Source organism: Mustela lutreola, chromosome X (genome assembly GCF_030435805.1).
Source record: "Mustela lutreola isolate mMusLut2 chromosome X, mMusLut2.pri, whole genome shotgun sequence".
Classification (NCBI taxonomy): domain Eukaryota; kingdom Metazoa; phylum Chordata; class Mammalia; order Carnivora; family Mustelidae; genus Mustela; species Mustela lutreola.
The window spans coordinates 69,872,417-69,897,474 of NC_081308.1; the positions used below are offsets into that span (position 1 = coordinate 69,872,417).

Below are 25,058 nucleotides of genomic sequence, written 5' to 3' on the forward strand. Positions count from 1 at the left end.
GATATGAGAGTTACAAAAATAAAAGAAAGAAAATTGTCCCTGTTTACGCAGCTAGTGAAAAATAATACACTTATGTTTCAAAATGAATATCAGTTCTGATTCCCAAACTCCATGACATTTCCAATAAGTTATTTTTATGAAAATCCATGCTTTGCCTGATTGGGAAAACCTGGGATGCTGCTTAGTTTTGAGCCTCTCATCCCACCCAGATGAGGGAACTGAATCTTAGACACACCTACTGTTGAGTGAAGTTATCCCTGCTGAAACTACAATGCTTATCAGAACATATGGAAAGCTGAAAAGCCCAGTGAAACTCAAGCAGGGAGTTTAGCAGGAACAGTTGTGGAGCAGAGTGGCCTTGTTTGGCCAGGAAACTTGGAAGATGGGTTGGCTTGAAGTAAAACCACAAATAACCTTTTTAGCCATAGCGACGTTATCTTACTGTGCCCTGGTAAGGAAACTAATTCACAGCCCCATACATTAGCCCTCCCAACTAGGCAGCATAATTAGAGTACATGGGAAGTTGTGCAGCCCATCCAACAGCCTTGCTTACAATGACACTTTAACAGAGAGCACAGTCTATGGCTTTTGCCTATCTGTGGAACAAAACTGGTGACCCCATCTTGTAGGTGATTTAATATACATTCTCACCAAATTGGGGTTCCAAACAATGATCTTTGGAGACCCTGGGGTCTGTCCTGTGCCATGCCAGTACAGAGAAATTAATTCATAGCTCCATTTGCTACTGAATGTAGTATTCAGTTGCATCCATTTGTTAAGTCTTACCAGGGAACCCAGGAAACATGTGGAGCCCATCCTACAGCCTCGCTTAGGCAGGGAACCAGGTCAATAGGTGTATCAAACTGTTTCCAGCCAGTAGCACCCTCTCCTACATCAGAGCTCAGTCAGTGGTCTTGGCCCAAAATAAACTCTTACAGCAAGCCGCACCTGCTGAAGGATGTTAGCAGAAGACATATCCAGAGGCCAAACTTGATCTGACAGGTGAAAATCTGTCTCTGCCAAGGTGAGCCCATGAAGTCTGATAGAGGATACAGTTCACTCAGATGCAAAGATACTAACATAGGGAATCAAAAAGTCAGGAAAAGGGGCACCTGGGTGGCTCAGTGGGTTAAGCCTCTGCCTTCAGCTCAGGTCATGATCTCAGGGTCCTGGGATTGAGCCCTACATTGGGATCTCTGCTAAGCAGGGAGCCTGCTTCCCCCTCTCTCTCTGCCTGCATCTCTGCCTACTTGTGATCACTCTCTCTCTCTGTGTCAAATAAATAAATAAAACCTTTAAAAAATAAGGAAAAATCCAGTAAACATGAAAGCACCAAATGAAACTAAAAAAGCTTCAATAACAGACCATAAACAAAGGAAAATTTGTCAACTATCAGACAAATAATTCTCTTAAAGAAGTTTAGTGAACTAGAAGAACACAAAGACAGGGACAACTAATTGAAATTAAGGAAACAATGCAGCAACAAAGTGAAAAGCTCAACAAAGACATAGAAACTATCTCCCCAAAATTCTAGAGCTGAAAATATATTGATTGAATTGAAAAATTCAATAGCTTCTGAAAGACCCCTCCCCTAGAAGATAGATAGGATAACTAACCGCTTGTTTGCTTTTCTGTGAACCGCTGGCTTTTAGGCGTAAATTAAGTTATTAATTGCTTATTAATTGCTCCTTTGCCCTTCTGTAACTGCTTGGCTTATAGAAATAATAGAAGACGCCATGATGGCATTCCTACCTTCCCCCTTCTTGTTCCCCCTCCCTGCCTCTCTCCTCCCGTGGGCGGGCCCTCAGAACCAATCAGCTTGTTCCCCCTTCCCGCCTCTCTCTTTGCACACGGCGGGTCCCCAAAGCCAAGCAGCAAACTCCACGTATGCCTTTTTCAAAAGTTCTAACTGTCAACCAATCAGTTGCGCCCCACCCAAAACTTGTTTGTACCTGTCTATAAAAACCCGGCACCACCCCAGCCAGGTGTGCTCAGCTAGCAGGAGCTGCTGACCACCCGCAGGTGTGCGCTGACCACCCGCAGGCGCCTGCGTAACAATAAAGAACCTCTTGCTGATTGCATCCAGTGGCAGTGTTGGATTCTTGGGTAAGGGGATCCGCGGGTCTTTCATTTGGAGGTCCCACCGAGATCATCGGACTCCTGCCCACGGATCCAACTGACTCCCACCGGGAGGTAAGCTGGCCAGCATTCTTGTCTCCTGTCTCATGTTCTCGTTTGTATCCAGTCTCATGTTCTCGTTTGTATGCCTCTGTTTGGCCTATACTGCAGGTAGCGGTATAGTGCTTGTACAACAGCGCGCGTTGTTGCTTTGTATTTTGTAGGCAGCTTGAGAAGGAGTTGACAAACTCGGACTTCTCCCCTGCCACCCTGGGGGACGCCCCAGGGATCAGAGGGGCCCGTTTTTTTGGGGCCCCGCAGCTTGCCGAGGGTTATATCCGTTTGTCCATTCCAGAGGTACCCCTCGGCCCTGGACGGAGTTTGTCCACCGCAGGGAGACCTCGAGGCTCCCCTGGGCTGGTGGAAACCATTCTTTCGGTAGTATACCGAAACCACGCAGCGACCTTTTTGTTAATTGTTTTGTGCGTTCTACTCGTTGTTCTTGGTGTTTTCTTTGATTCTAAAATGGGGCTTCTCCCTCACTCACTTCCCATGTAAATGGCTATTACTGGAGCCAACTGGGGTTGGTCTAACTCGAGACAGAGACTATAAGGAATATTCCCAAGCAGCTGCCAAAACTCTCTTTGTTTCGGGGAAGTTTCCCTGTGTTCTCTGGCCTGACTTGGACTGCCTAACCCCTCCCCGCTGGCTGATGGGAAATCATGGCGTCTGCTCCTCTGTTGGGGCTTATGAGCTCCGAAACCGGGAATCCTTTCTCTGCCTCCTGGCAGCACTTTGTTTCTTCTATTTCCCTCTTCTCCTATTTCTGTACCAGCGTGCGTGCAGCCTGCATGACTGGCCTCTAGATCATGCACCACAGCTCCTTCTCTCCTTACTGTCAAGGAGCAAGAAGAACACCCCCCCACACACTCCAGATCTTCCCAACCATGTCTCAGGTAAACATTAAAAATGGAGTGGGCCCAGGTGGAATGTAAATCAGTGTTGGAACTAAGTTAAGTTTATTAATTTAATTAAGATAAGACCTGTCCTTGAAGTTACAGCAGTAATTGTGAAACTTTTATTCTATCAGTTTACTGAAGGTCAGATAAGCTTGTGTTACTTGTTAAAATTTGTTAGCAAAGGAATAACTAAACTGATGGTTAATTGTCTGTCTCAAATCTCTAATGGGTAATTGCTGAAATAGCTTTCAAAGTCTTTGGTAACCTGAAAGTTTTAAAGTTTTGCTTGGATGACAAATGGAATTAAACTGTGGACATCTAGGTCTTAACCAAGCAGGATAAAATGCTAGGTCGTTAATTACTGGATGTAGGTTTGTGCTTTTTGACTTCTTACTGCAAAGAAACTAAGAGTATTTAAATCTGTTGGTAAACTTGTTTGCCACTTAACTGATTCATAAATTTGCCACCTGAAGAATTCTGTTGTAGCAGTTCACAATTGGTTAATAACTAAAGGTGTTTCTAAGAATACAAAGTTCTGCTTAGTGTAACTAAGACTGATGGAAATAAAAGGAAACTCTGTATGTAGGAAAGTAGGAGATATGTAAGAAAGATTTAAGGAATGGGAATACATTTTGTTGAAGGTAAAGGAAGGTAATTTTGTCCTAAATGAGATGGTTGTTTAGAAGGAAATGGCTTGGGACAAAACCTGAATGCAAAGGAAAGTTGTAGAAGGTTTGTGAAGGGAAATCTTCAGAAAAGGAATTTTAGCTATGGTCAAGAATGGATTAAGATTGAAATGAATGGGTTTTAAAGGTACATTGGTACAAGACTGAAATTCTCTGTTCAAAAGGACAATGTTTTCTTAGATCAATTGATCTGTTAAGAAAATGTAAATGGTTTTCTCTTTGCCTGCCCAGAAAAACGAGCTTCTATGTTCAGTTTTATCAGGTGTTTAACATCCCTAATTATATTTAGGCATATGTGCTTTAAAACTTCATAAAATTCTAGCAAATGTTGACAAGATTTAGATTGTAAATCTCTTTAACTCAGGCTTTTCCTTGATATATAAAGTTGCTCATAAAGTACTACTGAACCAGTGATAAACCTTGGATTACATTTGGGAAAATACTATAACTATTCTAGAAATTCTATACACTTTCTAAAGTTTTAATGTTTTGAGAGATCATCGCTTGATATTGTAATTATGAGAATGTTATGTGTCACAGAAATTGTAACCTGATTTCCTTGCAGCTAAATTGTAAACTCCCACGTCTCTTTAGCTCTAACCATATCCATTCTGAGTTTTTGGCATTTATAATTGTTTTAGTTCTCTTGTAAAATGAGTTTTATCTTCAGGAGATTCCTATTAAGGACTTTCAGGACAAATACAGATATTTGATATACTTGAAAATCCTAAAACTGAAATGGCTAAGAATTTCCAAAACTGACTAAAGCCGCATTCACCAGAATTAGTAATATGGGACTAAATGAACTAAAAGATGATAATGTTATGTCTCTTAATGTTTTATCTTACTTTGAACATTGCTGGTTCTCTCTCTAATGTTTGCTCTTCCAGACTAGGGATACTTCCTCCTAGTTATCTGTAACTTACAGAGATGTAAAAGTGCTCAAGGCATTCAAATTTTCTCTCTATCTGAACCCTCTGAAACCAAAAGGCCTCAGTAAGTATTCATTCTTCCATGGCAATCAGTCATTTGCATAAGTTCAATAAGAATCTGTTCTCCTTTAACAGGACACCATTGGAAACTGGTTATTTTACCAAGGCTTTGACTGGGATGTCATATTAGAAAAGACTCATATATGACCAGACAGCTTTAAGGAACTAAGGTTGACTTTGTGAAACCTGGAGCCATAAAGCCCCTTGGGACTGTTGGCCTGATACCTTGCTTACAGAGTTCCCAGCAGCCTCACCAGGTGAGTAAAGAATGTCACTCCTTGGTAGGTGCAGTCTCAGGAAGAGGAATTCGCCCAAAGGTATTGCAGGCATGCCTCATGGCAAGTACAGGGCTTGGCTTCTGGCCCGGAGAGGCTACTAAAAGTTCAACCTAGAGATTCCTTATACAAAGTTCCAGCAAAGCAGATTCTAAAAGATCTATTGATCACACTCACTGTTCTTGCTGAGCTTATGTAAATAATGGGCCAAGTTTGTTAAAACTGGACCTGTGTCACAAGTGAATTAGTCCTGATTTGGCTATCACTGGAAATGAGGGTTACTTTAGAGAGAAAAATTATGTTTCGGTAACACACCTTCATGGATATTAAATTCTAGATTTGATTGTCTTTAAATGCTTGTTTACCTAAGCTAAACAATTTGAGGTAGACTTCAGAGAAGTTGCACAATAGCTTCTTTAGTCGATCTTATTATTTTGTGGGGATATTAGCAGACCCCACAGAACATGATTAAACAACTGGAAAATGGGATTGATTCCCCTACAATTGTATAACTTAACTAACACCTTATGTGTGGCTGGGATAATGAAATTGCCTAAAAACCACCATATCACACTCCATAAGATTAACTATGGACTTGTGGAGATAATGGATGACCCCACTTTCTTTATGAGTGGATTGGATGACCCATGGGGAACTCCCCTTATCTCTTGACAAGTTTTCTCACTTGCCAGTGATCCTCTGTAATCAGGATATTGTTAAGCCTGGACCGTTCAAAGGTCTTCTTATTGGTTTCACCCCTTTGTCATATTTATCCTAGAGGCCACCTCTGTTGAGGTGCAATTGCAAATAGATGCTTTAGCTAAGCATGGAACAGCCCTCCTATAAAAGAGCCTCAAAGCTCACTATAAAACAGTCCCTGACTGTAATAACTTCACATCAGGTCCAGATTTGTCTTAGGGATAAGTCTCTCTCTCTCTTTTAGTGATTGGTTAAGTTCCTGGTTTGAAGGAGGACTATGGCCAAATCTCCTTCTCGGGCTTCTCATTTTTATCACCTCATTAACCTTAATATGTTGCTTTGTTCAATGTTTCTCTACTTGGTGCCGAGACTCCATTGCTGCAATGACTTCACCATGACAGACGATCCTTGTCGCGTGAGAGGACGCCTCTTCACTGTCAGCGCTGGATTCGGCTGCCTCTGCCTTTCGTAACTCCCCTATACATTCCTCCACTGATCAATATTGACCCCAGTAGGTAGGGACAGCTCTACGCCCCTATTCAGCAGGAAGAAGTTACAGAAGATGAGACCTTCCACCTTCAACCACCTTAAAGATTTAAGAGTCAAAATTGTTCAGGGGGAAATGATGAGGGAGCAGGAGGCTGGCTGAGGATGGAGAGGGGCTGATGCTTTGCACCCCCTCTTCACCCTTCTCCACCGCGAAAACTGGTTCAACAGACTTACCTTGGCTTACTACTTTGTTGTCATCTATAACGGGCCCTCTCATCATTCTGTTATTAATTCTAACTTTTGGTCCTTGTGTCTTAAACAGGTTAGTACAGTTCATTAAAGATCGCCTGTCTGTTGTTCAGACTATGGTACTGACACAGCGATACCAACTCCTCAAACAGAGCCCCGGACTAGCTCAATGCAAGGGCAGGACATGCAAGAACAAAACGAATGGATAGAAGATTCTATCCATGATAAAGAAAAAGGGGGGAATGAAAGACCCCTCCCCTAGAAGATAGATAGGATAACTAACCGCTTGTTTGCTTTTCTGTGAACCGCTGGCTTTTAGGTGTAAATTAGGTTATTAATTGCTTATTAATTGCTCCTTTGCCCTTCTGTAACTGCTTGGCTTATAGAAATAATAGAAGACGCCATGATGGCATTCCTACCTTCCCCCTTCTTGTTCCCCCTCCCTGCCTCTCTCCTCCCGTGGGCGGGCCCTCAGAACCAATCAGCTTGTTCCCCCTTCCCGCCTCTCTCTTTGCACGCGGCGGGTCCCCAAAGCCAAGCAGCAAACTCCACGTATGCCTTTTTCAAAAGTTCTAACTGTCAACCAATCAGTTGCGCCCCACCCAAAACTTGTTTGTACCTGTCTATAAAAACCCGGCACCACCCCAGCCGGGTGTGCTCAGCTAGCAGGAGCTGCTGACCACCCGCAGGCGCCTGCGTAACAATAAAGAACCTCTTGCTGATTGCATCCAGTGGCAGTGTTGGATTCTTGGGTAAGGGGATCCGCGGGTCTTTCATCTGGAGGTCCCACCGAGATCGGATCCCCTTACCCAAGAATCCAACACTGCCACTGGATGCAATCAGCAAGAGGTTCTTTATTGTTACGCAGGCACCTGCGGGTGGTCAGCGCGCACCTGTGGGTGGTCAGCAGCTCCTGCTAGCTGAGCACACCTGGCTGGGGTGGTGCCGGGTTTTTATAGACAGGTACAAACAAGTTTTGGGTGGGGCGCACGAAGAGAGAGGCGGGAAGGGGGAACAAGCTGATTGGTTCTGAGGGCCCGCCCACGGGAGGAGAGAGGCAGGGAGGGGGAACAAGAAGGGGGAAGGTAGGAATGCCATCATGGCGTCTTCTATTATTTCTATGAGCCAAGCAGTTACAGAAGGGCAAAGGAGCAATTAATAAGCAATTAATAACCTAATTTACACCTAAAAGCCAGTGGTTCACAGAAAAGCAAACAAGCGGTTAGTTATCCTTTCACTTCAAAAGCAGACTTGATAATGTAGAATAATGAATCAGTGATCTAGAAGATGGGGTATTTGAAATTATCCAGAGAGGGAATAAAAATGTCAGCACCCAAAACCCAAATAATCCAATTTAAAAATAGGCTGAAGACATGGATAGATATTTTTCCAATAAAGACATACAGATGGCCAACAGACACATGAAAATATACTACATCACTTATCATCAAGTAAGTACAAATCAAAACACTAATGAGAGAGATGCCTGGATGGCTCAGTCTGTTAAGAGGTTGACTCTTGATTTCAGCTTGGGTCATGATCTCAGGGTCCTGGGATCAAGCCCTGCATTAGGGTCTGTGCTTAGCAGGGAGTTTGCTTGATGATTCTCTCTCTCTCTCTGCTTCTTCCTCTTCCCTCTCCCCTGCTGATTGCTCTCTCTCTCTTATTCTCTCTCTCTAAAATAAATAAGTAAATCTTTAAAAAGCTACAATGAAATATTATCTCACACCTGTTATAATGGTTCAAATCAACAACACAATAAAGAACAGGTGTTGGTGAGAATGAGGAAAAAGGGGGAACCCTCCTGCACTGTTGGTGGGAATGCAAACTGGTACAGCACTCTGGAAAACAGGATGGAGTTTCTTCAAAACCTTAAACCTTAAAAATAGAACTATCCTATGATCCACCAATTGCACTACTAAGTATTTACACAAAAAATTAAGAAATACAGACTCAAAGGGATATAGGAATCCAGATATTTATAGCAGCATTATCTATAATAGCCAAACTATGGAAAGAACCCAAGTGTTCACTGACTAATGAATGGATAAAGAAGTGGTATGTATATGGAAAGGAATATTATCCAGCCATAAAAAGTGAAATCTTGTCATTTGCAATGATATGGACAGAGCTAGAGTATTATGCTAAGTGCATTAAGTCATCCAGAGAAAGACAAATACCATATGATTTCACTCATGTGGAATTTAAGAAACAAAACAAACAAGCAAATGGAAAAAAAGAGAGAGGGACAAACAAAGAAACAGACTCTTAACTATAGGAAACAAAGTGTGGAACATCAGAAGGGAGGGGATGGGGGATGAGTTAAATAGGTTATGGGCAATTAATGAGTGCATTAGTGATGAACACAAGGTGCTACATGGAACTGTTGAATCACTAAATTGTACACTTGCCACTAATATTACACTGTTTATTAATGAACTGGAATTCAAATAGAAACTTAAAAAGAGAATGCAAAAGAGTGAAGAAAGAGGGTGCCTGGGTGGCTCAGTGGGTTAAGCTGCTGCCTTCGGCTCAGGTCATGATCTCGGGGTCCTGGGATTGAGTCCCGCATCGGGCTCTCTGCTCAGCAGAGAGGCTGCTTCCCTCTCTCTCTCTCTCTACCTGCCTCTCATCTACATGTGATTTCTCTCTGTCGAATAAATAAATAAAAATCTTAAAAAAAAAAAAGAGTCCTTTAAAAAAAAAAAAAAGAGTGAAGAAAGACTATAGGAATTATGGAATCTAATGAATAGAAGCCATATTCAGGGGTACCTGGGTGGCTCAGTCATTAAGCATCTGCCTTTGGCTCAGGTCATGATCCTGGGATTGAGGCCCAAATCAGGCTTCATGATCAACAGGGAGCCTACTTCTCCTTCTCCCACTCCCTCTGCTTCTGTTCTGTCAGTGTATCTCTCTGTCACATACACAAATAAAATCTTAAAAAAAAAGAAATATTAAAATGCCATAAATGGAATGACATGCTGTCTAAACTGGATACTCTGACAGCCAAGGTAAATGGCACAGAAAGAAAGTATTAGTGATCTAGAAGATAAGCTGATAGAAAGGAAGGTAGTTGAGGAGGATAGGGATAAGTAATTAGAAGTCCATGACATCAGTCTTTGAGAGATAAATGACACCAAGAAATGTTCCAGTTTCATTATTATTGGGATACCTGAGGGGGTGAAGCAAGAAAGAAAGGACTAGAAGATATATTTGAGCAATTCATAGCTTAGAACTTCCTTAATCTGGGGAAGAAGACATGCATTCGTGTCCCAGAGGCAGAGAGGAACTCTCCCAAGATCAATAAAAATAGACCAAAACCCTTGCGTATAATAATAAAACTTGTTAATCTTAGAGCCAAGGAAGCTAGCCTGAGAGCACCTAGGGGAAGATATTTCTTACCCATGCACCTAGAGGAAGATATTTCTTACCCAATGGCTATACCCATTCTATTCCCAGAATAACATCAGCCCTGTCCACGGAGACCTGGTAAAGCAGAAAGGGCTTGCAAGATATGTTCAGGGTACTAAATGAGAAGAACATGCAGCCAAGAATGTTTTTTCCCAGGAACACTGTCATTCAGAATGGGCAGAGAGTCACGGAGCTTCCAGGATCAGCAGAAACTGAAAGAATATGTGATCACCAAGCCAGACCTCTATGAAATATTAAGGGGGATTCTATAAAAGAAGAAACACCTCAAGAGTAATATACACCAATAATTTACAGAGAACAGGGACATTACAGGCAATATGATGGAACTAAATATCTTTCAGTAGTTACTCTGAATGCAAAAGGCCTAAATGTTCCCATAAAATGGCATAGGGTTGCAGATAGGATAAAAGACAGGACCCATCCTTATACTGTCTATCAGAGACTGATTTTGAACATAAAGATACCCCCAGATTGAAAGCGAGGCAATGGAAAACCATTATCATGCCAGCAGACCTCAAAAGAAAGCTGGGGTAGCAATTCTTATATCAGAAAAATTATATTTTATTTTATTTTTAAATTATTATTTTTTATTGTGTTATGTTAGTCACCATATAATACATCATTAGTTTTTGATGTAGTGTTCCAAGATTCATTGTTTATCTATAACATGCAGTGCTCCATGCAATATGTGTCCTTCTTAATTCCCATCATCAGGCTCACCCATCCCCTCTCCTCTAAAACCCTCAGTTTGTTTCTTGGAGTCTACAGTCTCTCATGGGTCCTCTCCCCATCCGGCTTGCCCCCCTTTTCTTTCCCTTACCTTTTCCTAAGGTCCTTCATGTTATTCCTTATGTTCTACAAGTAAGTGAAACCATATGATAATTAACTTTCTTTGCTTGACTTTTTTCACTCAGCATAATCTCCTCAAGTCCCATCCATGTTGACACAAAAGTTGGGTATTCATCCTTTATGATGGTTGAGTAATATTCCATTGTATATATGGACCACATCTTCCTTGTCCATTTGTCTTTTGAAGGGCATCTCAGCCCTATCCTTAGATTGGTTATTGTGGATATTGCTGCTATGAACATTGGGGTACATATGGCCCTACTTTTCACTACATTTGTATCTTTGGGGTAAATACCCAATAGTGCAATTGTCAGGTCATAGGGTAGCTCTATTTTTAATCTTTTGAGGGACATCCAAACTGTTTTCTAAAGTGGCTGCACCAACTTGCATTCCCATTAACAGTGTAAGAGTGTTCCCCATTCTCCACATCCTCTCCAACATTTGTTGTTTCTTGCCTTGCTAATTTTTGCCATTCTAACTGGTGTAAGGTGGAATCTTAGTGTGGTTTTGACTTGAATTTCCCTGATGGTTAATGATGATGAACGTAATTTTCATGTGTCTGCTAGCCATTTGTATGTCTTCATTGGAGAATTGTCTGTTCTGTTTGGTGTTGAGTTTGATAAGTTCTTTATAGATCTTGGATATCAGTCCTCAGTCTGTAGTGTCATTTGCAAATATCTTCTCCTATTCCATAGTTTTGCTGATTGTTTCTTTTGCTGTGAAGAAGATTTTTATCTTGATGAATACCCCACAGTTCACTTTCACTTTTGTTTCTCTTGCCTTTGGAGATGTGTTTTGAAAGAACTTTCTGTGGCCAAGGTCAAAAAGGTTATTGCCTATGTTCTCCTAGGATTTTGATGAAATCCTGTCTCACATTGAGGTCTTTCAGCCATTTTGAGTTTATTTTTGTAAGAAAATGTGTAATAAATTTTGTAAGAAATTTTGTAAAAAATTACACATTTTGTAAGAAAATGTATAAGAAATGTGTAATGTGTAAGAAAATGGTTGAGTTTCATTCTTTTATACATAACTGTCCAATTTTCCCAGCACCATTTATTGAAGAAACTGTCTTTTTTGCATTGGATATTTTTTTCCTGCTTTGTTGAAGATTACTTGACCATATAGTTCATGGTCCATATCTGGGCTCTTTACTCTGTTTCCCTGGCCTATGTGTCTGGGTTATTTGTTTGTTCAATTGTTTTGTTTTGTTTTTGCCAGTATCATGATGTCTTAATGATCACAGCTTTATAATAAAGCTTGAAATCAGGCAATATGATGTCCCCAGTTTTGTTTTTCTTTTTCAACATTTAAAGCACATTTCCTGGTGCTGGGAAAATTGGACAGCCACATGTAGAATGATATAACTCGACCATTTTCTTCCACTACACACAAAGATAAATTCAAAATAGATGAAAGACTTCAATGTGAGACAAGATTCCATCAAAATCCTAGAGGAGAACATAGACAGTAACCTCTTCAACATCTGCCACAGTACTTTCTTTCAAGACACATCTCCAAAGGCAAGGGAAACAAAAGTAAAAATGAACATTTGGGACTTCATCAAGATAAAAATCTTCTGCACAGCAAAGGAAACAGTCAACAAAACAAAGAGGCAACCCACAGAATAGGAAAATATATTTGCAAATGACATTACAGATGAAGGTCTGGTATCCAAGATCTATAAAGAACTTCTAAAACAACGCTCAAAAAGCAAATAATCCAGCTTAAAAATGGGCAGAAGACATGAACAGACACTTCTCCAAAGAAGACAAAGAAATGGCTAACAGACACATGAAAAACTATTCAACATCACTAGCCATCAGGGAAATACAAATCTAAACCACAAAGAGATACCACCTTACACCAGTTCAGAATGGTTAAAATTAACAAGGCAAGAAACAATAAATGTTGTAGAGGCTGTGGAAAAAGGGGAAACCTCTTACACTCTTGGTGGAAATGCATGTTTGTACAGCCACTTTGGAAAACAGTGTGGAGGTTCCTTAAAAAGTTAAAAATAGAGCTACCCTAGGACCCAGCAAACCTAGGACCTAGGTATTTACCCCAAGGATAAAAATGTAGTGAAAGAAGGAGTACATTCCCCCTAATGTTCATAGCAACAATGTCCACAGTAGCCAAACTATGGAAGGAACCAAGATTCCCTTAAACACATGAATGAATAAAGAAGATGTGGTACATATATACAATAGATTATTAGTCAGCCATCAGAAAGATTTATACCCACCATTTGTATGGACATGGAAAGAAGTGGAGGGGATTATTAAGTGAAAATAGTCAAGCAGAGAAAGCCAAATATTATATGGTTACATTCATATGTGGGACATAAGGAATAGCACAAAGGATCATACGGGAAGGAAAGGAAGAGTGAAGAGGAAGAAATCAGAGAAGCAGATAAACCATCAGAGACTCTGGACTTTGGGAAACAAACTGAGGGTTTCAGAGGGGAGGGGATAGTGGGATGGTGTAGTCAGGTGATGTGTATTAGGGAGGTCACCTGTTGGGTTGAGTACTAGGTGTTATATGCAACTGATGAATCACTGAACACTACATCAAAAACTAATGATGTTCTATATGGTGGCTAACTAAACATAATAAAAAAAAAACAACTTAGAGAACTAAAAAGAGACATAAACAGCAATACAATAATAGTTGGGACTTTAACCCTGCCCCACTCGCAACAATGATGTGATTGTTGAGACAGAGAATTAAAACAGTGGATTTAACAGTATGATAGACAAAAAGGACCTAATAGACATATACAGAACATTCTTTCCAACATTAACAGAATAAACATTCTTCTTGAGTGCACATTTTCTAGGATAGGCAATATATTCAGTCAGAAAACAAGTCTTAGCAAATTCAAGAAGATGGAAGTCAAACCAAGTATCTTTTCTGATCACACTAGAAATCAATAATGAGGAAAACTAGAAAATTTACATATACATGGAAATTAAACAATATTCTCATGAACAACTAATGGAATGACCTTTAATGAATTAATGACCTTTAATGAGTTAAAGGTCAAAGTTAAAAGTATACTGAGACAAATTAAAATGGAAACACAGCATGCTAGTACTTATGGGATGCAGAAAAGGCAGATCTAAGAGCTAAGTTCTTAGCAATAATTACCTCTGTTAAGAAGAAAGATCCCAAATGAACAACCTAACTTTATGCATTAAGGAACTGGGAATAAAGAACAAACTGAGTCCAGAGTTAGTAGATAGAATAAAGTAATAAAACTTAGATCGGACACAAGCAAGACTAATTGGGAAAATAGTATGAATACAGCCAATTGTAGTAAGGGGATTGAATCAATAATCAAAAGTTTCCCAATGAAGAAAAGCCCAGCAAAATATATCTGCACTTGTGAGTTCATCTTATTCATTTTATTGTGATATTTACTTTATTGTGTTGGTCTGGAACTAAACCTGCAATATCCCTGAGGTATACCTATAGTGTTTTTTATATACTAACAGCAAATTATCTGAAAAATAAATGAAGGAAACAATCCTATTTAGAATAGCTTTAAAAATAATAAAATATTTAGGAATAAGTTTAGCATAGGAGTTGAAATATTTCTACTCTGAAAACAAGTCATTGATCAAATAAATCAAAGAAGACACAAATAAATGGAGAGATATCCTATGTTCATAAATTGGATAACCAATGCTGTTAAAATATCAGTACCATCCAAAGTCATCTGCACATTCAGTACAAACTTCTCAAGATCTCAATGTGAGTTTTTTTTAAAAGATTTTATTTATTTATTTGACAAACAGAGATCACAAGTAGGCAGAGAGGCAGGCAGAGAGAGGGGGAAGCAGGCCTCCCGCTGAGCAGAGAGCCCCATGCAGGGCTCGACCCCAGGACCCTGGGATTATGACCTGAGCTGAAGGCAGAGGCTTTAACCCACTGAGCCACCCAGGCACCCCTCAGTGTGAGTTTTTAATGAAAAAAAAAAAAAAACTAAAATTTTTATGGGACCATATAAAACCCAAAGTGACCAAAGTAAAAGTGGGAAAGAAGAAAAAAAAATACCGTATCACAATTCTGGATTTTAAGCTATACTTTATAGCTATAGTAATCAAAACAGTATGGTACTGTGGTGCCTGGATGGCTTAGTGGGTTAAGCCTTTGGCTCAGGTCATGATTTCAGGGTCCTGGGATTGAGCCCCACATTGGGCTTTCTGCTCAGTGGGGAGCCTGTTTCCCCCTCTCTCTCTGCCTGCCTCTCTGCCTACTTGTGATCTCTCTCTGTCAAATAAGTAAATAAAATCTTTAAAAAAACAGTATTTTACTGACATAAAAGTAGATACACAGATCAATAGAACAAAACTAGGACTTTGAAAAGAAAGCCACATATATTTGTCGACTAATTCTAAATATTGTTTTAGGTAGCATAGACATTTTCACAATATTTATTCTTCCAATCCAGGAGCATGGAACATTTTTCCATTTCTTTGTGTCAAATATTAATTAACAATATTTATAAACGTATATAAAAAATATATGTTTATAAATATTGTTAATTAATATTTGACAAACGAGCCAAAATACTAAATGGATAAAACAGTCTCTTTAATAACATTGCTGGGAAAAACGAGATATTCATGTGCAAAAGAATGAAACTATATCCATTTCTTACACTACACACAAAAATTGACTTGAAATGGATTAAGGGCTTAAGTGTAAACCATCAGTACAACCATAAATCTCCTAAAATAAAACATAAGAAAATAATTCTTGACATGGGTTTTAACACTGAATTTTTTTGATATGACACTTAAAGCACAATTAAAAAAAATAGGTGGTACTACATTAAACTAAAATATTTTTCGATAGCAAAAGTAACAATAAAATGAAAAGACAACATACAGAATTGAAAAAAAAATTGCAAACCATATACTTAATAAGGAATTAATAACCAAAATACATAAAATAATTACTAACAAATGTAAATAATAATACCATAATAGTATCGGACTTTAACACCTCACTCATGTCCATTGATATATCATCTAAACAGAAAAGCAACAAAGAAAGAGGGGCTCTGTATAATACACTGGGCCAGATGGATTTGGAAGATGTTTTCAGAACATTCCATCGTAAAAGAGCAGAATACACATGCTTCTCAAGTGCACATGGAACATTCCCTAGAATACATCACATATTGGGTCACAAAACAGCCTTCACCAAATATGAATAAATGAATGAATGAATAGTCATACCATGCATCTTTTCTGACCACAACAATGCAACTAGCAGTCAACAACAAGATAAACATCTATAAAGACCAAAAATACATGGAGGTTAAATAACACAGTACTAAACAATGAATGGATCAACCATGAAATAAAAGAATAAATAAAGAATTACATGGAAACAACTGAAAATGAAATAACAAAGAATAGAACAGACATACATTATATTGAAACTAAACATACAATAGAATAAATCCATGAAACTAGGAGGTGATTCTTTGAAAAAATAAATAAAATTGATAAACCTCTAATTGGACTTATCAAAAAAAAAAAGAGAAATGAGTCAAATAAAATCACAAATAAGAGAGAATAACAACTAACAGCAAATAAATACAATTATAATAGAATATTATGAGAGTTATCTGCCAACACACTGGACAACCTGGAAGAAACTGATAAAATCCTAAAAACATAGAAACTAACAAAATGGAAACAGGAAGAATTAGAAAATTTATGCAGACCGATTACCAGCAAAGAAATTGAATCAGTAAAAGCCAAAAACAAAAATAGGCAAAAAACAAAAAATGGGGGGCATGGGTGGCTCAGTGGGTTAAGCCGCTGCCTTTGACTCAGGTCATGATCTCAGGGTTCTGGGATTGAGTCCCACATCAGGCTCTCTGCTCAGCAGGGAGTCTGCTTCCCTTCCTCTCACTCTGCCTGCCACTCTGCCTACTTGTGATCTCTCTCTCTGTCAAATAAATAAATAAAATCTTTTAAAAAAATGAAAAAAATAAAACAAAACAAAAGACCTCCCAACAAACAAAAGACAAGGACTGGATGGCTTCACAGATTAATTCTACCAAATATTTAAGAAGAATCAATAACCATTCTTCTTGAACTATTCCAAAGTACAGAAGAGGAAGGAAAACTTCAAAATTCATTCTATGAGGTCAGCATTATTCTCATACCAAAAAAAGATAAAGACACGAAAGAAGAAACAAAGAAAGAAAGAGAAAAAGAAAGAAAGAAAGAAAAAAGAAAGACAATTACAGGCTTTTGGCTCCCTGAGCAGTACCACGGTAGTCCACAAAAACAAACACCTTATGAAAGGCAGCAAAATGGGAGGCAAGAATAAAGTGGTTGATCCATTTTCTGAGAAAAATTGGTTTGATGTGAAAGCACCACCTACATTCAATATAAGATATATTGGGTGAAAAAAAAAAAAAACAGTCAAAAGAACTCAAGCAACCAAAATCACATCTAATGGCCTCAAGGGAATTCTTTTTGAAGTGAGCCTTACTGATCTGCAGAATGATGAAATTACATTTAGAAAATTCAAGCTAATTACTGAGGATGTCTAGGGAAAACACTGCCTGACTAATTTTCATGCCATGGATCTTACCTGTGACAAAATGTACTTCATGCTAAAAAAAAAAAAAAAAAAAAAAAAAAAAGGCAGATCATGATTGAAGCTTATGTTGATGTCAAGACTATCAGTGGCTATTTATTTTGTCTAGTTTCTGTAGGTTTTACTGAAAAAGTATAACAATTAGATTTGGAAAACCTCTTATGCTCAGTACAAACAGGTCTGCCAAATTTGGAAAAAGATGATGGAAATCATGACCTGAGAGGTGCAGACAAATGACTTGAAAGAAGTAGTCAATAAACTGATTCCAAATAGAATCAGAAAAGACATAGAAAGTGTTGTCAGCCCATTTATCCACTCCGTGATGACTTTGTTAGAAAAATAAAATGTGGGGTGCCTACGTGGCTCCATCAGTTAAGCCTCTGGCTCTTGATTTTGGCTCAGGTTATGATCTCAGGGTTATGAGACTGAGCCCCACATTGGGCTCAATGTCCACCTGGGAGCCCTTTCCCCTGCTCACACACTTTCTCTCTCTCTCAACAAACAAAGTGGAGTTTCTTGGTGAAATCTGTAGTCTGGAAAAGCTACTGGGGATAAGACAAGTGCTAAAGTTGAAGGAGCTGATAAAATGAACCAATAATCCAAGGATCTATCTAAAGTTCAGACACTTAATTGTAACAAATAAAAATAAATCTTATTTGTAATGTTTAAAGAGAGAGAGAGAGAGAGTGACAGGCCAATGTCTGTGATGAACAGAAATGCAAAAAAAACCTCAACAAAATACTAGCAAACCAAATCCAATGATACATCTAATGATACATTAAAAAATTCTTTCACTATAATCAAGTGGGATTTATTCCTTGGTTTGCAAGGGTGGTTCAAAATTTGCAAATCAATCAACATGATATATCATATCAATGAGAGAAAGGATAAGAACAAGATAATCGGGATGCCTGGGTGGCTCAGTTGGTTAGGCAGCTGCCTTCAGCTCAGGTCATGATCCCAGCGTCTTGGGATCGGGTCCCACATCAGGCTCCTTGCTCAGCGGGGAGCCTGCTTATCCCTCTGCCTCTGCCTGCCATTCTGTCTGCCTGTGCTTGCTCTCTCCCCCCTCTCTCTCTGATAAATAAATAAAATCTTAAAAAAAAATAACAAGATAATAATTTCAATAGATGCAAAAAAATATTTGACAAAGTACAGCATCCATTCATGATAAAAATCTCAAACAAGGTAGGTTTAGAGGGAACACACCTAAACATAATAAGGGCCATATATGAAAACCCCACATTATCTTAATCGGGGAAAAATGAAGAGTTTTTCTTTAAGGTCAGGAACAAAACAAGGATGTCTATTCTCACCACTTTTATTCAACATAGTACTGGAAATCCTAGACACAGATAACAGACTATATATATGTATATATATATTTTTTAAATATATATATATATAATCGAAATTGGTAAGGAAGAAATAAGACATTCACTATACAAAGATGACATGATACTATATACAGAAAACTTGAACAACTCCACTAAAAAAAGAAAAGAAACAAAAAGCAACAACAAAACAACCTGCCAAAACTGATAAACAAACTCAGTTGAATAACAGGATACAAAATCAATGTATAGAAATTTGTTGCATTTCTATACACTAACAATGAAATAGCTGAAAAAGAAATTAAGAAAAGAGTCTCATTTATAATTTCACCCAAAAAAGTGAGATACCTAGGAATAAATCTAAAGAGGTAAAAGATCTGTACTCTGAAAACTATAAAACATTGATGAAAGAAATTAAAGATGACCCAAAAAATGAAAATAAATTTCATGTTCATGAGTCAGAAGAACAAATATTGTTAAAATGTCTATATTATCAAAACAATCTACAAATTTAATGCAATCCCTATCAAATTATCAACAATGTTTTTTTCACAGACCTACAAATATAATTCTGAAATTTGTATGGAACCACAAATGACCCTAACAAGTAAAACAATCTTGGGGAAAGAAAAAAAAAAAAAAAAAGGAAAGCTGAAGGCTTCACAGTTACAGAACTGAAGTTATATTACAAAGCTATAGTGATCAAAATGGTATGGTACTGGGACAAAAAGAGACACATAAGTGAAAGTGGCAGAATAGAAAACCCAGGAATGAACCAACAACTACATTATCAATTAATCTTCAGCAAAGCAGATAATAATATCCAATGGCAAAAGACAGTCTCTTCAACAAATGGTGTTAGAAGTGGACAGCAATATTCAAAACAATAAAACTGGACTATTTTCTTTTTTTTAAATAAGATTTATTTATTTATTTGTTTGTTTGTTTGACAGACAGAGATCACAAGTAGGCAGAGAGGCAGGCAGAAAGAGAGGGAAGCAGGCTCCCCGCTGAGCAGAGAGCCTGATGTGGGGCTCGATCCCAGGACCCTGAGACCATCACCTGAACTGAAGGCAGAGGCTTAACCCACTGAACCACCCAGGCACCCCCAAACTGGACTATTTTCTTACAGGATACACAGAAACAAATTCAGAATGGATTATATTAAGGGGGGAACATATTGCATGGAACTCTGGGTGTTATACACAAACAATGAAGCATGGACACTACATCAAGAACTAATGATATACTGCATGGTGGCTAAAACAGGAGGGTATGTGCTTTGGTGAGTGCTGTGAAGTGTGTAGGCCTGGTAATTCACAGACCTGTACCCCTGGGGATAAAAATATATGTTTATAAAAAATAAAAAATTTAAAAAAAAATTAAAAAGACCTAAATGTGAGATCTGAAATCTAGAACAATCCTAGAAGATAACACAGGCAGTAACTTCTTTAATATGGGCCATAGCAACTTTTTTTCTAAATAGGTCCCATAGGGCAAGGGAAATAAATGCAAACATAAACTATTGGGACTTCAAAATAAAAAGCTTCTGCACATGGAAGGAAAAAAAATGAATAAAACTAACATGCAATATACAGAATGGGAGAACATATTTGAAAATGACATATTCAATAAGGGTTATTATTTAAAATATATAAAGAACTTATCAAACTCAACACCCAAAAAACAAATCATCCAATTAAAAATTGGGCAGAAGACATGAACAGACATTTTCCCAAAGAAGACATACAGATGGCCAATGGGCTCATGAAAAGTTGTTCTTCACTTACCATCAGGGAAATTCAAATCAAACCTACAAGAATATATCACTTCACACCTCTCAGAATGGCTAAAATAAACACATGAAGTAACTAGAGTTTGCCAGGATGTGGGGAAAAAGGAACCTTCCTGCACTGTTTGTGGGATGCAAAGTGTGGAGAACAGTATGGATCTTTCTCCAAAAAATTTAAAAAAGAACTACCCCATGATTCAGCTATTACACTACTGGGTATTTACCCAAAGAATACAAAAGCACTAATTCAAAGGACACATGAACCCCTATATTTATAGCAGCATTTATAATAGCCGAATTATGGAACCAATGTCCAACAATTGATGAATAGATAAAGAAGATTTGGTATATATAAACAACAGAATTTTACTCAGCCAAAAAGAGAATGAAATCTTGCCATGTGCACAGATGTTGATTGAGCTAGAGGGTATTATACTAAGTAAAATAAGTTGCAAAGGTGTGGATTGAGCTAGAGGGTATTACACTAAGTAAAATAAGAGAGTCAGAGAACAACAAATACCATATGATTTCATTCATATGTGGAGTTTAAGAAACAAAACAGATTAACATAGAGAGAGTAACAAGAATAGAGAACCAAATGATAGTTACCAGAGGGGAGGTAGATGGGGGGGATGGGTTAAACAGAAGGTGGGTATTAAGGAGTGCACTTGCCCTGATTAGCACTAGGTGACGTATGGGATTGTTGCATCACTATATTGTATACCTGAAACTAATATAACACTGTATGTTAACTAATGGAAATTAAAATATACACTTAAAAATACCAGGGGCATTCAGGATATGATTGCACAAACTAGCTATCCAGCTTGTACCATATAATATCTGAAAAAAAATTTGGAACTGAGACAAGTATATTCATCCCATATCATTCATTATTTAGCATGCAACAAATATCAACTGGTGACTGAATTATCTCTATTAGATGAAGCATAAACTCCATTTATGTATCAAAGCTTGAGGAGGTGGGTACCCAGGACCTTTTCTCCTGCTCTCTGAGTATCAAGCTGGATTTACAGGACTAAGGGCAAATTAAGCAGTTCTGAGTAAAGGAGCCTGCTTCCTTCCTTTATGGCAAGGATTTTTTTTCTCTTTTTTAAATATTTTATTTATTTATTTGAGAGAGAGAGAGAGAGAGAATGAGAGAGAGAGAGAGAGAGAGAGCATGAGAAGGAGGGTCAGAAGGAGAAGCAGACTCCCTGCCGAGTCCCTGATGTGGGACTCAATCCCAGGACTCCAGGATCATGACCTGAGCTGAAGGCAGTTGCTTAACCAACTAAGCCACCTAGGTGCCCCAATGGCAAGGATTTTCAACATATTTCCCTGGATGAGGGAGGAGTGTTAGATAAGAGGTATAATTGTGGGGCATTTGGATAAGTTAAAAGACTTTGAAGACACCTGAAACAATCCAGGCTCACAATGTTTCTCTGTGTGGCTGGGTTTTAAGACTGGGCTTGTGGTTCTTGACCCCTAGTCAAAGGGCTCAAAACATCATTGTAACATCAGGTACAACATTCTATAAGCCTGATGGTCTCTAAGTTTATTTTCTTTTTTCTTTCTTCTTCAGTTTTTTTTTTTTTTTAAGTCTAATTAGTTAACAAACTGCATTATTGGTTTCAGGAGTAGTGTTCAGTGATTCATCCCTTACATAAAACACCTGGTGCTCAAAGCAAGTGGGCTGCTTAATATGCATCAACCATCTACTTCATCCCTCCCAACACACACCTTCCTCCATCAATGCTTAGTTTGTTCTGTATCTTTGAGTTTCATGGTTTGTTTCCTTCTCTTCTTTTTTTTTCTTTTCCCCTTCCCATATGTTCATCTGTATTGTTTCTTAAATTCCACATACAAGTGAAATCATATGGTATTTATTTTTCTTTGACTGACTTATTTCACTTAAATCATACACTCTAGCTTCATCTACATCATTGCAAATGACAAGATTTCATTTTTTCTGATAGATGAGTAATAGTCCATTATGTATCTACACCATAATTTCTTTATCCATTCATCAGTAAATGGACATTGGGCTCTTTGCATAATTTGACTACTGTTGATAATGAACTTTGGGGAGAAGGTACCCTTTTAAATTTGTATTTTTGTACCCCTTGGGTAAATACCTAGTAGTGCAATTGATAGATCATAAGGTATTTCTATGATTGATTCATTCTTCTGATTCACCCATCCTCATGTTATGGCATCCATTCAGGTTTGCATTTCAGTTATAGAATTTTTAATATTGGTTTGATTAGATTTTGGTTCTTTTATCTTTGCATTAAGGGGGTCTCTAGTGTTTTCTATGCTTTTATCAAACCCAGCTAGTATCCTTATAATTGTTGTTTTAAATTCTCATTCAGACATCTTACATATAACTGTATTAAATCCTTAACTGTTAGTTCTACTTCCTATTATTTTTTTTAAAGATTTTATTTATTTATTTGACAGAGAGAAATCACATGTAGGCAGAGAGGCAGGCAGAGAGAGAGGAAGGGAAGCAGGCCCCCTGCTGAGCAGAGAGCCTGATGTGGGACTCCATCCCAGGACCCCGGAATCATGACCTGAGCCGAAGGCAGCGGCTTAACCCACTGAGCCACCCAGGCGTCCCTCCTATTATTTTTGTAGTAAATTCCTCTCTCTTGTCATTTTATCCAAAAAAACAAAAACAAAAATAAAACAACAATGACAACAACAAAAAACACGAGATCCTGGGTGTGCTTTGGTCTGCTTGTGAAAAGAAACCGGATCCAAAAATATAAATAATAAAATAATAAAATAAAATAAAATAAAAGATATTTATAAAAGTAAAAAATGAAAAAAGATAAAAAAGAATTAAAAATAAGAAAAATAAAAATTAATAAAAAATAAAAATAAATAAAAGAAAGCTCTATCCTATTTCTCCAAGAGCTGAAACTTTACAGCTCCTTCTGATCAGCAGATTTGGTGTATGGAAGGTGTTTGTGCTGGTTTTCTGGGGGAGGAGGTCTGTTGCACTGATTCTCTGGTGGACTTGCCCTGGTAGAGATGTGCCTGCAGGGCACAGAGAGGGCGAGGCTTGGTGTATGGGGCTCTGGCCTCCACTAGGTGGCACTGTTTTACTCCCTGAAGACTTTCAGGGCTGATGGGTGGGGTAAAAACAGCTGTACCCCACTCTTTAGCCCCAGAGTCCTGAGTTTGCACCTGCCACTCTTCAGGAAGCCCTCGGGAGAGTAAACAATCACCCTCTTGTGCTCTCTGTTTGTGTCATATCCCTTTCTTCACCCTGCCTATGTCTGAGCTGTTTTATCTCAGTCATGAGATTAGGTTTCAAATGCAGACCCATACTGATCCTCTGAGGGAGGGTCTCACCATGCTTTTGCCATTTGCTGGCCTGTTCCAGGAAAGCAGTTGCATGACCACACAGTGCTTCTGAGTTTATGGCAAGGTAGAGTAGAGAGCTAGCACCCAGGCTTGCTGCCCGCAGCCAGAATCCCCACTTCTATGTCTGGGAACAGAGCAGCACGTTGATGCCAGCCATTCTTCTTGTGACCTGGAAGATCCTAAGATCACACTGCCCACTCCTGGGTCTCCACCCCCTTCCCCACCTGAGCCACTCTAAGCCAAGTATCACCTTGGTGGTGGCAGACTTCTAAAACCTCAGGTTTTGCACTTTGCTGCTTATAATACCTTTCGGTAGTCTCCATAAATAAAGGTCCTTTCCCTTCACAGCACCTACAGTTCTTATACCCCAAAATGAACTCTCCACACCTCCTACCTTTCAGAAGGTGGTCACTTCTCTACTTGTAGACTTGTGGGTTTGTTCTCTCGGTCCTCAGGGTGAAGTCTTGGATGTTCGGATGATTTGATAATTATTTAGCTGTGTTTGAGAGATGAGGCAAGTTTATGGTCCAACTATTCCTCTGCCATCTTAATTCTTCCAAGTTTGTTTGTTTTCTTGTTGAAGTATTTCTTCCAGCTCTTCTTTTAACATCTGCGTTTGATATTTCCAGTGTTTTGATTTTGTTCCTTATTCCTTTTCTCAGTTTCTGCTTTGGTTCTCAGTTCTTTTTGTGGTTTTCCTGTTTTGTTTTTTATTTGACCTTCTCCTTCTGATGTGAGATTTTTTTGATAGACTCTGTATATGTGCAGAACATTTTATTAGCATATTAACAATTAAAGTTTTATCCTGCTACTACTTTGTATCCTATGTTACATTTTTAATAAGAAAAAAATCATCCTTGGGCACCTGGGTGGCTCAGTGGGTTAAGCCTCTGCCTTCGGCTCAGGTCATGATCCCAGGGTCCTGGGATCGAGTCCCGCATTAGGCTCTCTGCTCAGCGGGGAGCCTGTTTCCTCCTCTCTCTCTCTGCCTGCTTCTCTGCCTACTTGAGATCTCTCTCTGTCAAATAAATAAATAAAATCTTTAAAAAAGAAAGAAAGAAAGAAAAAATCATCCAGTTTTATCACACTTCTTAGTTTAAAGAAAAAAATTTCTCTGTATTACTTTTTTATACTATCTCATAAACAAACAACCATGACATCTTTTTATTATATACTTTTCAT

At 38.5% G+C, this 25,058-nt stretch overlaps 1 pseudogene; it reads left to right on the plus strand.

The window, feature by feature from the left end:
- Positions 1–382: 382 nt before the first annotated feature.
- LOC131820989 (small ribosomal subunit protein eS1-like) lies at positions 383–24,361 on the plus strand (annotated as a pseudogene).
- The last annotated feature ends 697 nt before the right edge of the window (positions 24,362–25,058 follow it).